Source organism: Bidens hawaiensis, unplaced genomic scaffold (genome assembly GCF_021521415.1).
Source record: "Bidens hawaiensis isolate Kalapana, Puna unplaced genomic scaffold, B.hawaiensis_p1.1 tig00022500_1, whole genome shotgun sequence".
Lineage (NCBI taxonomy): Eukaryota > Viridiplantae > Streptophyta > Magnoliopsida > Asterales > Asteraceae > Bidens > Bidens hawaiensis.
In genome coordinates, this window is record NW_027493500.1 from 266,921 (window position 1) to 272,204 (window position 5,284).

Sequence of the window (5,284 nt, forward strand, 5' to 3'; positions counted from 1 at the left end):
GTAAGAGATCGTTGACTGATGGCATCGATCCGATACCAAAGGTGATTTTGGATTTGTCCGTGTCAGCGAAGGATGTAGCGGTTGGGTAGGTCTGGGTTGAAAATGTTCAAAAACTTGGTAGGCACGACTGTTTTTTATGTATATCATTTTCATAAATTTCATTATTTTTATAGAGAAAACTATGATTTGCCTCCTTTTGTAATGTCGTCCGGGGCACCATTAATCCCTGAAAACTAAATTTGTAATGTCGTCGGGGGCACCATTAATCCCTGAAAACTAAATTGCGCATGTTCTAGCCTTATTTTTCTCCGGCGCATGTTCTAACCAAAACATTTTCAAAATCTTTTACCTTTCCTTGGATTCCTCGGAAAGGGATAGAAAAAACGTTACCACAACGTGCAGCCATCAACTTTTGTTTTTCGACTCCGGCTCCCTCACTTAACCATCTCCTTCCTTGAGCAGGAACCGCAATGTTGCACATATAATTAGGACAGCCAGAATCCTCCAAGAATAAAGCCATAATCTTCCAAATAAACGAAGTGAATGACTCTATCGGAGGCCTTCTAGTTCCATTTTCACTAGCCAACAATTGGAGTCTCTTGATTTGGTCACCCTCCATATAATATAGTCGACTTATAAGCGAGTCTTGATCATTGGAGTCTCATTCAGTGTCTGAAATGGTTTGAGGTGATGGGAGTTTAGCTAGGGGAACAAACATGTTGGCTACTGAAGGCGTGTAATGTCTTGAGTGCTGAGGTTTAAGGTCTGAACGATCAAAATTAGGTACGAGAGATGGTCGTTGTAAGCGAGACCTATTGGCCCATGAAGTGGTGAACATGTACAATGAGTAGCCATCCACTACTCAATGATCAAACAAGCACGCTACCAGCATTCCACCGCATTTCAATGATGTAATCTGGTTGTAAAAATTAAAGCAAAAAACAAAACAATCACTATTAGTATGGTCGCAAAATTATCGACTGATTTGTGACCAAAATTGTAACAACAGCTACCAACCAAGATCTGAAGGCAAAACGGTTGTAAATTTTGCAACCGCCCTGCTTCGATCCTAAAAAAAAGAAAATAATTGTGACCGTCAATTAATTGAGTAATAAGAAAAAATCTTCCATAGTAATTTATTACTACTTGAATTATCACAATTAACATGTTAAACTCAATATATTGAGTAACTTAATATTTAAATCCAATGAAGATTTAAGAAGATCAGCTACAATGTTTTTTAACGGCTAGAGAATGAAAAGATAATAAAACTAACAATGATAAGATTTTAAATATTATCCCAATATTCACACTACTATTTAACAAACAAACTTTAAATATAAATGATAAATTAAATAATAAGAAATACCGCATACACTAAACTAGGTTATTAGAGCATCTATAACAAACTTAGTTTTCTAGGTTTGAATTTATGTGTATGTGGCGAAAGAATGGACTTGAATGACAAACTTCACTTGTTGTGGATCAAGTGTGTCGAGGTTGGGTTTGTGGATGCAAACTTGTTACAAACTTGCTAGGTGGTATGTTGTGGGGCCACCCCTTTCTCTCTCTCACATGCATATTGGATCGTATCACATATATACATATATTATATATATACAATTATAATATATTTTAATGTAGTTTGTAAAGATTTGTTGTTGTAGAAAAAATTAAGGTGTTTAACAAAAGTTTGGAATATGATGTGACTATTATGTAACGGTTTATGTATGTTTGTTGTTGTGGGTGCTCTTAGTACGAAATCTTTACATAAGTGTAAACTTGGGGGTACATAGTTCACTTCTATCGATCAAATTAACATGCATAAATTTAAACAGTTGACCTGAACTGCAAGCACCCCATGTTGTTTTTCAGGTATTAGTTTCCCTCCAATATTCTCATCATGATTGTAGAAGTCAAGTTCCCAGAGATTCACATCAGCATAAGCTTCAGTAAAGTCGATACCTCTATAGTTGCAATGAATCTCAGGCTCACCGGCTGCGTTGGGCACAATCTCTCCGGCAAGCGGGTAGAACAAGGCGAGTACTTGAGATAAAGAAGTCTTGAGTGCATCAACCATGGGGATTAATTATGTAATTATATATACAATTGATAAGCTTCATAACCTTCCATGGGGATAGTGCACTCATACAAATCTGTGAGTGCACGTAACTTGGGTGTGTTGCTTTCTAGTGTAACACTTGAACTAGCATGATCATGGTTCGGAGTCTTTTGCTTAATTGGAGTATGTGGTTTAGTTGCCTCTTCATCCAAACCACTGCTTGCTTCATCAGTATTTGCACAGACTCCACATTTTCCCTATTTGCATTATGAACTCATTTGGTAGTTCAAGCATTCCTTCACCTTTTGAACTCCACTTAGCCAGTTTATCAAATGTTACATCCCTGCTTATGACAACACTTCTTGTTGCAGGGTCATAGAGTCTGTATGCTTTTGAATTTGGTGAATAACTAATAAAAATACATTAGTTTATGAATCAATTTTCTTCCTATTTTGCATATGTTCTAGTCCATAAGAAACGCATCCAAATATTTTTAGATGATGAACAGAGGGTTTGTGATCAAATCATACTTCATACGGAGCTCGCTGATCAAGTGCACGGGTTGGTGACAAATTTCTGATACAGACTGTTGTGGCTATAGCTTCTCCAAAAACTTTGCTAAGATTCTTCTCATGCAGCATGCTAGTTCCCATCTCAACTATGATCCTGTTCTTTCTCTCTGAGACTCCATTCTACTCTGGAGTATACGAAGCGATTAAGTCTCTTCTTATGGCTTGATTTGCACAGAATTTCATGAATTCATGGGATATAAACTCTTCTCTATCCTATCTTAGGGCCTTGATCTTCAACCCCATCTCAGTCTCAACTATAGCCTTATACAACTTAAACTTGTCAAACACTTCTAATTTTTCTTTTAAAAAATAGACCCATGTCATCCGGCTATAGTCATCAGTAAATAAAAAATAAAATGAACATTTTATTACCTCCAAGAGACTGAGTTGGCAATGGACCACACACATCTGCATGCACTAGATCAAGTATTTGTTTTGTTCAGGACCCATGCAATGGAAATGACTCACGTTCCCTTTTTCCTTGCTCAGAGCCTTCACACACATCCCAATACTTTACCTTTGGCAAACCATACACCATTCCCTTTGACTCAAATCTTGGAGATTCCTCTCATGCAAATGACCATACCTTAAATGCCAAATATTAGTTTCATCATTTATTGCAGATAACCGAACTTCATTAGTTCTTGAAATGTCAAGTGGGAAGGTGTTGTTTCCTGACATTGGAATGGTTCAAACAACTTTATTAGCATTCTTGTTTGTGATCGTGCATACTCCCTCATCCAACAACAACTTATGCTCGGTGTCATTAATTTTCCTACACTTATGAGATTGATATCCAACTCTGGTGCAAATTGGACATCTCTAATGACTTTGTGTTTCCCAGTCATTGCATTGAGCCTCTCGGTACCTTTTTCTTCCAGTTGAATCTTCTTTCCATTCCCCATTCGTACCTTTACTTTCTTTGTGCCATCAATGTCTTCAAACAAGGATTTTTGCCATGTCATATGGTTTGAACAACCGCTATCTAGGAACCACACATCTCCTATGGTTTTGTTGGCTTGAACCATGAGTGCATCTTCATCTTCACATGTAGCTGCCATATGCACATGGCCCTCTTATTCCTCATTTTCCCCTTCAACGGCTGCTCCTACTTGAGGCTCATACTAACAGTCTCTACTTATGTGCCTAAATTTGTTACAATTGTAACATTGGACACCACCTCTTCCTCATCCAAAACTTCTTCCGCGACCTCGTCCACGACTTTTGAATGAGCCTCTACCTCTTCTCGAGAAAACGGGCTTGTATCATCTTCTCTTACTTGAAAGGCTTGTTCTTCAACATGGGTTGAAACCCCTTGATTGACTCTTACTTCATGTGCCAGTATCGATCCCATCAGTTGATCATATGACAATCTACTCAGATCTTTGGATTCTTCTATAGCAACCACTATATGTTCCCATCTTGTCGGTAAACTTCAAAGTACTTTCTCAACAACAATCTGATTCGTCACTACCTCACCATATGCACGCTTCTGATTCACAATCTTCATCAGTTTAGACAAAACAAAATCAGCCACTGGTTCCCCTTTCTTCATCTGGATCGTTTCAATCTTTCTTTTGAGTCCCTGTAACTTTATCCTTTGTACTTTTGAATATCCCGGGTACTCGTTTTGCATGAGTGTCCATGCTTGTTTGGACGTTGTTGCTCTTCAGTTCGAGAGAATATCTCATCATGCACAACTGAATGAATTAGTGATAACGCCCTAGCATCTTTCTTATTCTCACGCAGCCTAACTCTATCACCATCGGCCTCATTGAATCCGGTCACATAGTCCCACAGATCTTGGGATATCATAATTGTCTTCATTCGAATCTTCCATGATTCATAGCCTCCCATCTTAAAGATTGGAAGGGGAGTAGGGAATACCACCAGAATTGTTATTTGCCATGAGAATAAAAAAAGGTTTTGTGAATAAGGGTTAGGGTTTTTGATGATTAAGGAATTGTAGTTGTGATCGAATACAGAACCTGGATACGCTCTGATACCAATCTGTTGGAGCAGATTGATATAGATAAGAATATTGAAAGCAAAGATGGATACTTTTCCATTAATCATAAACGCCTTAAATAGGCAGAGCTTACAACGATAAAGAAAGACTTAATCAAATAACAAACAATCTAAGAGAAATACTTGGTAAACAAAACATGCATAATAAAAACACCTAGACTCACCACCAAACTAGGAGACTTATTGACTCAGCTTGATCTTCTAACGGTCACTTCTTCAACATGTAACCTGAGTTTGAATTAGCTCCAACATCCTCTAGATAGAATTCAGTTGCAATTTTTGGAAATATATTTGTTATTGATAGATGGTAATGGTTATAATCGAACTTTATTTACCGTCGTGTCATGTTAAACTACTTGAATCATATGATTATATAAAGTATAAACATGTGATAATTTATCAATACGGGTGGACTGAATAACATAAGCAAAGTAGTAAATTTTGGAACCTTAAAAGATAATAATGCCTTAGTTACAGAGAAAGAGTATATAATATGTTTTTATTAACAAGAAAGAGAACAATTAAATAGAATTGAAGTACACACAAACTATTAACCATAAGTCTTAAACAATATACCGTTAGATTCAAAAGCCTTGATTTTATACCAATATTAGTCAATCTT

General features: G+C 37.0%; 1 pseudogene; it reads right to left on the reverse strand.

Moving 5' to 3' along the window:
• Window positions 1–298: 298 nt before the first annotated feature.
• LOC143565642 (coniferyl alcohol acyltransferase-like) lies at window positions 299–2,080 on the reverse strand (annotated as a pseudogene).
• Between the last annotated feature and the right edge of the window lie 3,204 nt (window positions 2,081–5,284).